Here is a 12,061-nt window from a genome sequence, read left to right as displayed (position 1 = left end):
TACAATAAAACCAAATCAACAACATGGACTAAACATTCAAACCAACAACAACATGGCTAAAACAGGACAACAAAACAAATAAAGAAAGAATAGTAAAACCTAATCACAACGACTTTATGACACCTATGCATCGGCTCCGGCTGCAGATCCTCGCTGAGGGCAACTCCTATGCATCGGCTTACCAGTATCGGCCTCATCCATGGTGTTACAGATTATGGTTGACCTTGGTCGCCCTTCTCTAGCACGTCTCATGTTAGGATCAGGAACGACAGTTGGACCGTCATAAGTTGGCCAGAGACCATCTGGAATAAGAGGGAGAAACCCTATCCGGTATACAATAAACACCTTACTCATGGTATAAACTTCATGAATGTATGTAGCCCAGTGCAGTCGGGACTGAGTACAGCATGCAATCGTATGGAAGCACGGGTAATGGAGAGCCTGAAAATACCCACAGTCACAAATGCGATCCCTGCGGGAAACCCGATACGTACCAAGAGAGAAGTTACTGGTAAGAGTCGTCTCAGCCACAGTATACTCAGATTGATGCCTGTCAAACAGAGTAACAGTGAACCACCTCGAATCTCTCAAGTTGAGCTCTATCACCTTAACCAGCGCCTGGCAAAAGCGGTGCCCAGATCCCAACTGCGCCTCTACTGTCTGTCCTCGGATGACAAAAAGCTCTGGTAGCCTCCTATATGTGGACTTCACCAATGCAGTAACTGGCAGATTTCGTGTCCTTTTCAATACAGAATTAACACACTCGGATATGTTCGTTGTCATGTGGTCGAACCATTTGCCTCCATCCTGGTGCTGGGTCCACTTATCGTACTCCAATCGGTTCTCCCAATCACACATGGCCAGATTCTCAGTCCTCATAATATCAAACCAATAGTCAAACTCTGCCTCAGTCTTGGCATACGCTGCATTCACGAGCAGCCGCCTCGCATCTTGACCCTTGAAACTGATGGCAAAATTAGCTGCAATGTGTTGAATGCAAAACACTCGATATGCATGAGGTGGTAGCCAACCACTGTCAAGTGCCTCCAGTGCAGCCTTAATGCCATTGTGCCTGTCAAAGATCACCAGAATGCCTTCTTATGGGGTCACATGTTGACACAAGTGGGATAAGAAAAAAGTCAGTACTCCGCATTCTCCCCTTCCATAAGTGCAAAGGCAACGAACAAGATATTTGAGTTTCCATCTTGCGCGATAGCCAAAAGCAAAGTCCCGCCATACTTTCCATACAGATGAGTCATATCGATGCTGACTAGTGGCTTGCAATGTCTAAATGCCTCAATGCATGGAGGGAACGTCCAGAAAAGACGATAAAAGTACTCTGTAGACTTATTAACCTGATCACCTACACGTACCGAAAAAGTCTTCAACAATGCCATGGTTCCGTCCATCGTGGCTTGCACACCAAGGATCCAACAGGGCAACTCAGCATAGGACTCTTCCCAATCTGTGTAGATCTGTGCAACTGCCTTCTTTTTTGCCATCCACACCTTGCTATAACAAGGCTTGAATCCATAGGTTGCTTCAGTAGCTTCTTGCAACACCTTTATCGTAACAGCTGCATCCGCCCTAACCAACGAAAAGATACTCGCACGAATGACGTGGTGATCGAGCTATCGGTGGTTGCTCAAAATCGAAGTGGCCAAGCAAGTTTGAGTTCCGTTGTACATTCTAACCTCCCAATTTCCCTTTCACTGCCGAAGTGTGATGCGAATCATTCACGTGCAACTGTTCTTGAACTCCTTGCATCTCCCAGGATACTTCAGATGATCTGACTCCATCACCCGATACTCAACTCCACGACGGATGCTATACTCTTTAACACTCGACACAGCTTTCTCCTTAGTCTGGAAAGATTGGCCAATCAGAAATTCTCCAGAAGGATTTTCTTCGTGTAATCCTTGACCTCCGAAGGTGGGATCTATGTCTGGTTGCTGGCCGACGGCTTCCAAGTTCAACGTTGAGAAATGTAGCGGTTGTTGGTAGGACCCAGAACTGGATGGCCCCTGACGTGCTGGTGGGTTCCTAGGATTATCCTCGTCACTGTCCCCCAATATGTGATCTGGCTCATCGTCCAAATCATCCTCTCGCATCACATTTTCAACCCGATCCGATTCACCGTCACCTAAAAGACCGAAAATAAAATCGGGTGACCTAGCTAACCTAGCTGGAACAGATGGTGGTTCAGCCAACAGACAACCAGATGCAACGACAAGCATCGAGGTAGAAGCACCCCCATCGTCGTCGACTGAGGATTCAGCGCTAATACCCCGGAACTGTCAACACCATCTTCCAACTTGGCATACAGCTCGTGTATTCTCACTTCCGGAAAACTGCGCCGACAATGAAACAAAACTTGCATGTTTTCATCCGACCCTATCACAAATATTTCATACTGCACACCAGTTGACACAACTGCAATCCGAATCTTGTAAAACACCTTCTTCACTCACTTGGCCCCACACAACCCTACCTTTTGAAATATACTCGTCTTTAGCTCTGAAAAAGTATTTGTTGACCGGATAAAAATACTCACCGGTTCTTTATCAGTGAACTTAACACCGTGCTTTTTGCTTTTTAATTTTTCTAGAGCAATGGACTAGAACAAAAAAGCTTTCCTCACTATCTATTTGTGAAGGTGTGAAAATGACCATTTACCATCACACCACTCCCTCCTGGTTGGTATATATAGGCATTTTTGGTGCAAGCATAAACTGCTGGACCCCTATTACAGTTTATGCACATTTTACATATATACAGAAACTGCGAGACCCCTGTCGAGGTTTCTAGCAATTTTGCATATCAACATAAACCGCTGGAGAGGTGTAGCGGTTTATGTACATTTGAAATCTGTGGGACCCCTCTAGCGGTTTATATAGTTTAGTGAAAAATTGTATTTGCGTATACAATATGCAAAAGTTGTATTTCGGTAAATTTGAGGTCCAAATGATTTATTTTAGTCATTTGTTTTATTAAAAAATTGTTATGTTTTATAGAATTAAATTAAATATGTGTAAACTAAAGTTAAATTTAAAAGGTGTTTTATTTAAAATAATTTGTAGTACAAAAAATTTGGATATTGGTGTTGTATAAAGTGACATTTTTATTTGATGGTTTAATTTTTGAATTTATTTTAGTTGAAATGGGATGGTGCTTCAATGTCATTACTTTTCTGGATTGTCATTAGATTTGAAGCATTTGTGCCCAACAATTTTTTTTGCTTCGCCATCAAATAGTACAAAAGTTGTTGTAGCACTTTGATGTGAAACCTTTAATTGAATTCTGAACCTAAAATAAGTATTGGGTTAGTAACTAATAATTTGATAGATGGAATTACCTTATTGTTGGATATTGACCATTGTGTTGTTTGATTACATACCACAAATATAGTTGTCTCCTTTTTTATATGCTTTTTTCTGACACTTTTCACAATCAACAAAGTTCCATCCAAATTTGTCATCAATTTTGTTTAATAGTTACTTAAATTGTAAAGATCTTTTTCTATTCCAATATTCAATTTATGTTATCATTAGGTATATGGTATTTGAGTAAGTATGAATATATGATGCATGTTGTGAGTTTTTTTTTTGTCATACCTGATCATCAGATTCCCATTGCATGGTCATTAGATCTTGGATAGTTATTCGATTTCTAATCATTCTGCTCTAAAGATTTGTGTTGGCATTGTCTTGGCTTGGTATCTCCATTACTTTTTCATGTTGATCAGTCCTATTTAGAATTTTTTTTTATATTTGTTAAATTGAATAATTAAATAAATTAATTAATTTTTGAAAGACTTATTAGTTATGAAATACCCATAAATTAGCTGTACGAATTTTTCAGTTTGTGGATTGATATAAATTTTTGTACTCAAATTTGTGCTAACCGAATAATCACCAAAAGTATTATAATATAATAAGTTATATAAAATAAGATTGTGTTGTATTTGTCTCATTTAATGTATTATATAAAATATAATTCTTTGAACTAAGAAAAACAATAGATATAAATTTTTTTAAAAAATATTGTACCTTTGTATTCACTAATCAATGTTGATGTGAGTGCAACAATTTTTTGGCCCTTTATTTGTGTTGTAATTTCTTTGTTTATCTGACTTGAGAGATTTTTTTACGTGACTTTTAACATGATGTTCTTAAAATTATTAGTATTTTGTAAATAACTATATATGTTCCTAAAATTATTTGTTCTTCTTCTCCTAATGCATATAGTTTTTCAATGACATCTACAATAAAAAGAACAAAAATGTGTAGAATTTTTTTTGAATAAATTATTTTTAATAAGAATGATTGAAATAGTATAAAGTGAAAGTACCTATTAATATTTTTCTTTGGCACACTCTGTCAGACAATGTCTCAAGTAATGTAAATTCAAAATAGTGTTAAAAAATGTTTAAAACTAGGTCTTTAATTTCTTCACAACAGTTGTGACTTGTGAATAAAAAGTTTAGGGTTTAGGGTACTTTTAATTAGTCTATACAAATCATTTGCATAATTTATTTTCAAATTTTTTATAGTATAGACTTTTTCTTCTTGTAATAAATGTTTGAATTTGTTCATCATATTTTTCTTCACAATTACATGAAGAGATGTTCCTTGCAGTGTTAGTAAATCATAGTTAATAATTAGTCAAAAAAATTAATTACATTTATTTTTTTAAGTAGTTATTAGAAAAAGAACAATGAATAGCATATTGAAAGAAGTATAATTTTAATGATATTAAAATATAATTATATATAAAGTATTATAAAATAATATAAAAAGTATAAAAAAATAAAAATAATTAAAGTATTTTTTTGTAAATTTAATTTAAAAATACAATAAATATAATAATTTATTTGTATCTTTTCATTTAAATTGTTTTGTACCTTTTCATCTAATATAATCATTTTTAAGTAAAGAGGTTCTTCTTCATTTGTGGGTGTTAATGTTTTCCAGAGATGAACCACGCAAACTTTGATAAATCAATTATCTGTTTGTTTGGTGATATTGTCCAAAGAATGATGCTCCATTGAGTAAATTTGAGATGTTGTGTAGTTCAAAAATAAATTTCTTGTACTAAATTTGATGTTATTTGAAGGAATAGTGATAAGAGACTTATATAAGTAATTCAAATAGTATGAAATTTGAATATTTGTAACGTAAAATTTATTATGATTAATAATATTATTACGACATTTGTAAAATGAATGTCTATTACATTTAATGAGTTATTTATAAAAATTAATAAATTAATTATTGGAGTTATAAATTTATTTTATTGTTTATAACGGTAAGATATAATAAATATAGGAATATGGATTTAATATCTTTGTAGGTTATAAATTTGGTTAGATGTTATTAATTTTTAATTATTATCATTGGTAATTTTGTCTCCTATTTTAGTTTTTTTTTGTATATATTTTTTATTAGTTTGAAAATAATAGTTGATTTGACAAAAAATGAATGATTAATTTTAAAATATTATTAAATAAATGATGTTAATATATATTAATAAAAAAAAGATATCTTAAAAGTAATGTGGAATGATGTTAATATATATATATTTTGGTTAGGTGGATTGGACAACCCCCAATCCTAGGTACAAGTACTCGGTAGGAGTTGAGCCCGAGACCTTTGAGATAGGGAAGGAACAGAATGCCGTGTGAACTAAGGCTCATTTGACTTTTTTTTAAAATAGATTTTGGTTGAGTGAGGATCTATGTAAGCATTTTAGTAGATAAATGTAAAGTTTTTTAGATTGTTAGACTATGAATCACTTTGCAAATAGAGAAACAACTCGTGGCATACTCAGTACCATAAACAAAATCTGGAAAAAACAATTATGCAATCCAAAGCCCCATAATTTATGGACGAAAAAAGAAAATCTTTTTAACCATGTGTGTTTTGATATATAAATTTGTTTTTGGTATACTGATATATAAAATTTTAATTATTTCTAACTAATAAAGTCTACTAACGGTCCAGATTAAAAAAAAAAAGTGGCTGAGTTTACATCACCCAACAATCACTTATATTATCATGTCAAATCCAAAAAAAGAGTGACTGGCTTCATAAGAAACAAAAGAATGAAAACAAGTTGGCCCAAAAATTCCTAAGCCCAACTTATAATCTAAATCCATCTTTTCACTAAACTGGTTGTTAACTAAGAAGAGAATACAATTCATTTGTATTTGAACCTTTTTTCTACCACCGAACTAACATTCTATCTCTTTTTTCTTTTCTCTTTCACATCATCCATGTGGTTTTTTCCAAAAGTAAGAAATTAACAGGTGAGATGCTAGGTGTTTTTCAGGTATAATAGAGAAAAAAAAGAGAGAATTCTTCGTTGTAAGTTTTATCTTTCGGATAAAACACAAAGAAAAAAAGGGAGAAGAAATTTCTTAATAAAAAAGTCAAATCAATGAAGTCAAAAGCAAAGGGCTCCTCTAACTTGATTAGAAGATAAAGGTAAATTGTTTTAACTTATATGCATGTCGATAGCTTAATAGAAATCTACCTTCTTCTACACATACCATTTTTGGTCATACAAAAAGAAAATAAATTCATCCTACTTCTACTGTGAATCAATGGCTACAATTGTTTTTTGGAGACAAAGTATAAATCTAAGAGTTTAGATTTATCAAATTGATTAAAAATCTATTTTCAAAGAAGTTGTATTATTTGTCTCTAATTTCAAATCCCTTATTTTTTGGGTTGATAGAAGAAAGAAGAAAAAAGATTTAAACTAACTCTAAATTCAAGAAGCTGACTTTATGAAGTAAGTCCTAGATGTTGAGACAGAGCTCATACAAATAGAAAAAAAAACACTTCAGTTTGAAGGCAATGAGAGAGAACTAGAATCTGAGTTGCATTGAGAACATTCCCGGTGAGAGTTCAACGCTTTGGACTATATTTCTACATCAAAGAAATATACTGCCAAAATGAAGAACAATCATAGAAAGTTTTGAAGTTGGTTCATCTCATAGCTTTAAGGCTGTGAATCATCATCTCCTTTATAGTTTATTATTTTATTATTTTATTTCAATGTTTATCTTTCTCTGTTTTCTCTTGAGTGGAAAAAGGCATAAATGTGAAGCATTTGAAAAAGTCAAATAAAGAAAAAAGGCAAAGAGAAAAACTTGGAGAGAAAAATCAAAGTTGATTTTTTTATTTCTATTTGTTTGTATTTCTGTTTTACATCTTGTATCTGATGTATCCCTTGCTAACTTGGTAAGCACTTAGTATATTGAGAATCTAGGATATTGTCTAGCCAAATCAAGCTTATGTTGAAGTTTGGTTTGTTCTAGATAGGATTATGTTGAGTCCTAAGGAATTGGTGTTTGTAACACTTGAAAGTATAGTGAAAATTCTATCAACGTTGTGGTGGAGACTGGATATAGATTACATTGCACAAAACAATTGAATCAAGATATATCTGGTGCCATCTTGTTCTTCTCTGCACTATTTTATCTCTCTGCGATTTATGAGATAAAACTAAATTGTCTCCTGATCCATCACACAGACAAATAGAAGCAAAGTTTCATTTCCTAGTTTTAAGGGTTGATCAATCAATTCAAAAGAAGGTCATAGATTTAACCCCCTCTTCTCTAAGCTATCAAGAACCTTCATAGATAATCAACATGTATATTAAAATTATCTATTAAAATTAATTATTAGTATAAAATATGTTATAATATAAAATACACATTAAAAATGAGTTAAACAACACATTATATACATAATACAAATAGTATTTTTGATAAATAATTTTAATCAAGTGTAAATTAAGAATTTTGTATTTTATGAAAAATTTCGTTAATTAATTATTTGCCTTGCAATGGATTGATAAACATTATCGGGGTATCTACTCTATCTATGGTAGAGTCAGCTGTTAAACGTTGACTTCGTATGCTACTGAAGCTGAACTGCAGAGGATTTCTCCTCAATTGCAACATACCTTCAATCTCTCTCTCTCTCTCTCTCTCAGTTTTAGAAAGAATATGGCTGAAGCTTTAGTAGCAGGATCATTTCTATCTGCTTCCGTGCAGACTTTATTGGAGACAATAACCTCAGTGCAGTTCCAAGACTTCTTCAGGAAGACATGGAATCTGAATGAATCAATCTTGGATGAGTTGGAAACTACGTTGTTGACTCTTCAGGCTGTCCTCAATGATGCAGAACAGAAGCAGATTACCAACCCTTCAGTCAAAGAATGGCTTCAGAGGCTAAAAGATGCAGTGCATGAAGCAGAGGACTTGTTAGATGAAGTCAACACTGTGGCATTAAGGCACAATTTGGAGGATCAGCATCCACATCAATCTGTTGCCGGCAAGGTAAGGAGATTTCTTTGTTCTGGTTTTCGGTTTCACAGGGATATGAACTCAAACTTAGAGGCCTTGTGCCGAAGGCTTCGACTATTTGCTGCACAGAAAAATGGTCTTGGCTTGCAACTTGTTAGCATGAGGGTGTTGGTTAGAGCACCAACAAGTTCTGTGGCAAATGAGTTGGGTGTAGTTGGTAGAGATGGTGATAAGGAAAAATTGATGAGTTTTCTGTTAACAAATGATGCAAACGGCAACAATAACAGAATAGGGGTGATTACAATTTTTGGCATGGCTGGTGTTGGCAAAACCACCCTTGCACAGCTTTTGTACAATGATCCTAGAGTTGAAGAGAATTTTGATCTGAAAGCATGGACATCTGTTTCTGAAGTATTTGATGCCACTGTGGTAACAAAAGCCCTTCTGGAGTCACTGGCTTGTAAGCATTTTGAAGGCGATAATCTAGATTTTCTCCAAATTGAATTGAGGCAAATGGTTAAGGGGAAAAAGTTCTTGTTTGTGTTGGATGATCTTTGGAATAATAAATATGTGGAGTGGGATCACTTGCGAGCGCCTTTTAGTGAGGGAAAACAAGGGAGTAGGATCATCATCACAACTCGCCAAAGAGATGTTGCTAAAATGACACACACATTCCCAATTTACCATTTAGAACCATTGTCCCATGAAGATTGTTGGTCACTGCTGTCCAAGCATTCATTCGAAAACACTGATCCTAGAAGACAACCCAGGTTGGAAATGATTGGCAGAAAAATTGCAGACAAGTGTGGTGGCTTACCTATAGCTGCAAAGACATTAGGAGGCATTTTGAGGTCCAAAGTGGATGAAAATGAATGGACCAATATTTTAAATAGTAACATCTGGGAGCTACTAAACGATGATATTCTACCTGCTCTTTGGTTAAGCTATATCTATCTCCCTGCTTGTTTAAAAAGATGTTTTGCTTATTGTTCAATTTTCCCGAAAGGGTATCCTCTGAATAAGAAACACGTAGTACTACTTTGGATGGCAGAGGGTTTGCTCCAACAAGGCCAGGAGAAATCAATGGAAGAAATGGGTAATCAATATTTTGATGAGCTATTGTCAAGATCAATAATTCAACAAGAGGGAGAGTGTTATGTAATGCATGACTTAATCAATGACTTGGCCACAGTTGTGTCAGGAAAGAGTTGTAACAGGTTTGAGGGCTCTGAAATAACAGAAAGCGTCCGGCACTTTTCCTATTCCAGAGGTAAGTATGACTCTTCGACCAAATTTGAAAGTTGTTATAGAGCAAAATGCTTGAGGACGTTCCTCCCAATGCCGTTGACTGATGATCCAACTTTATGGTGGTATTGGAAGCATTACCTGACCAAAAGGATCACACATGATTTCCTGCTCAGACAAAGACGCCTGCGAGTGCTATCATTGGCGAACTATGATAACATCAATGAATTGCCTAATTCAATAGGTAATTTGTTACACTTGAGGTTCTTGGACCTCTCTTTTACTCCAATCAAAAGGCTGTCTAGTGCAATATTTAAGCTTTATAATCTTCAAACATTGAGATTGTTATACTGTCAGAACCTCAGTGAATTGCCTGCAGACATAGGAAACTTGGTTAAGTTGCGTCATCTCGATATCACTGGCACGAAGTTGAAGATGTCAAGACAGATAACAACCTTACAACACCTCCAAACCCTGAGTACTTTTGTTGTTGACAAACAATGTGAGGGACTAAAGCTTAAAGATATGCGATGCTTCCCGAAACTGCAGGGAAAACTATCAATCATGGAACTGTGCAATGTGGATCAAACAATAGATGCACTTGAAGCAAACTTGAAGAACAAACAGTTCATCGAGGAGTTGGTGTTAGATTGGAGCAAGCAAGCTGATCAAGGTTTAGGAACTGAAACTGAGGTCCTTGAGCATCTGCAGCCATCAAGAAACATAAAGAAGTTCATCATAGAGTCCTACAATGGAACCAAATTCCCAAGTTGGTTTGCAGATTCTTCATTTTCGAATATTGTGTTCTTGTCTATTAGTGGCTGCAACTATTGCTTATTTCTCCCACCACTTGGACAACTGCCTTCTCTCAAGGAACTTTATGTTACAAGGATGAAAACGATAAAGATTATTGGTCCTGAGTTTTATGGTACTTCTAGTTCTTCCTCTCCTTTTCAACCATTTCCATCCCTTGAGATCTTATCATTTGAGGAAATGCTAGACTGGGAGGAATGGCATGTGTTCAGTATAGAAGGCTTAGAGTTCCCTTTTCCATCTCTTAAGCATCTACGTTTGTACAATTGTCCTAAGCTGAAGGGTCATTTACCGCGCCATCTTCCTTCTAGTTTGACTGATGTTAACATATCATACTGTGATCAATTGGAAGCATCTACTCTACATTGGATTGCATCAACTAAAAGTTTGACTATCATTGATGGGGGTCAACATCTTTTGCCAATCCTTGAGACAGATTCGCAGTGCTCGCTGTCCTACATGAAGATCGAAAGGAGTGATAGGCTGACATCTTTTCCCAGAATGGTTCTTAGCAGCCATTGTCTCAGTGACTTGTATCTTACCAAAGTTCCATCTTTTACCTCTTTCCCAACCGAAAGCATGCCGTCTTTGCGAACATTAATGCTATCAGAATGCAAGAATTTGGAATTCCTACCTGATGAAGCTTGTAGGAATTACAGTTCACTTGAGAATTTGATGATTTGGGATAGTTGTCACTCTCTCAGTTGCTTTCCATTTGGATCTCTCCCTGTACTCAAATATCTTCATATTTGGGGCTGCCCCAATCTCATATCAATTTCTTTTTCAAGTGTTGACAGTTATGCACAAAATTTGTCAAATCTTCAAATATTGAGAATAAGCAACTGTCCTAATCTGGAATCATTTCCTCAAGGTGGATTGTCCACTCCCAACCTAATGGAATTCAAGGTCATTAATTGTGGGAAGCTAAACTCACTACCGGAACGGATGAACATTCTCTACGCTCTTCAAGATTTAGATATCTCTAATGTTCCACAACTTGTGTCATTTCCTCAAGGTGGCTTGCCGCCGAAGCTACGATCCGTGTTCATAGGCTTTTGCAAAAGTCTATCACCCGTGGCTATATCTGAGTATGGTTTCCAGTGGCTCAGTTCTCTTTTGAAGCTTGGAATTGGAGGTGATGATCTTGTTCAATCATTCCTGGAAGAAAATTCAAATGCATTTCAACATCTCACCATTCTTCAAGAGCTTCACATCCTAAGGTGTTCAAAGATTGAGTCCTTGCCTGAAGACAGGTTACCTTCCTCTCTTTTATTATTGAGGATTCAGGATTGTCCCCTTCTAGAAGCAAGGTACAATAATAGGAGAAAGACACATTTCTCTAAGATTTCTCACATACCTACCATAAGAATAAATGAAGATGTCATAATATAAGATGTCAAATGGAAAGGAAGAAAAGGTTACTGAAAAGTAGAAAGGTAAGGGCTTCAATTCAGTTCAATAATATGACAATTGTTCATTATTCATTATCTGTTAATGCCTCTGTTTCTTTGTTCCATGTTCAAAGAGACTAAGTATTAGAGTTGTATGTTCTTGTTGTTTGGAAAATCGCTTACTCACAGAATCAGGCAATGGTGTCATATAAAGGAGTTTCAACTAAGTTGCATCCACTGGTACAACAATTTTACATAAATGGGTACCAGATTGAAATTAAATATGACAAAAGTT

General features: G+C 35.3%; 1 pseudogene across 1 annotated transcript; it reads left to right on the top strand.

The window, feature by feature from the left end:
- Positions 1–7,870: 7,870 nt before the first annotated feature.
- On the top strand, positions 7,871–12,061 carry LOC107614120 (putative disease resistance RPP13-like protein 1 pseudogene; annotated as a pseudogene). Its single transcript, XR_015896911.1, has one exon. The product of XR_015896911.1 is annotated as a putative disease resistance RPP13-like protein 1 pseudogene (transcript).

Source organism: Arachis ipaensis, chromosome B8 (genome assembly GCF_059453495.1).
Source record: "Arachis ipaensis isolate K30076 ecotype BB chromosome B8, ASM5945349v1, whole genome shotgun sequence".
Lineage (NCBI taxonomy): Eukaryota > Viridiplantae > Streptophyta > Magnoliopsida > Fabales > Fabaceae > Arachis > Arachis ipaensis.
Note: the sequence above shows the minus strand (reverse complement) of the source record. Positions and strands in the feature narration are given on the sequence as shown.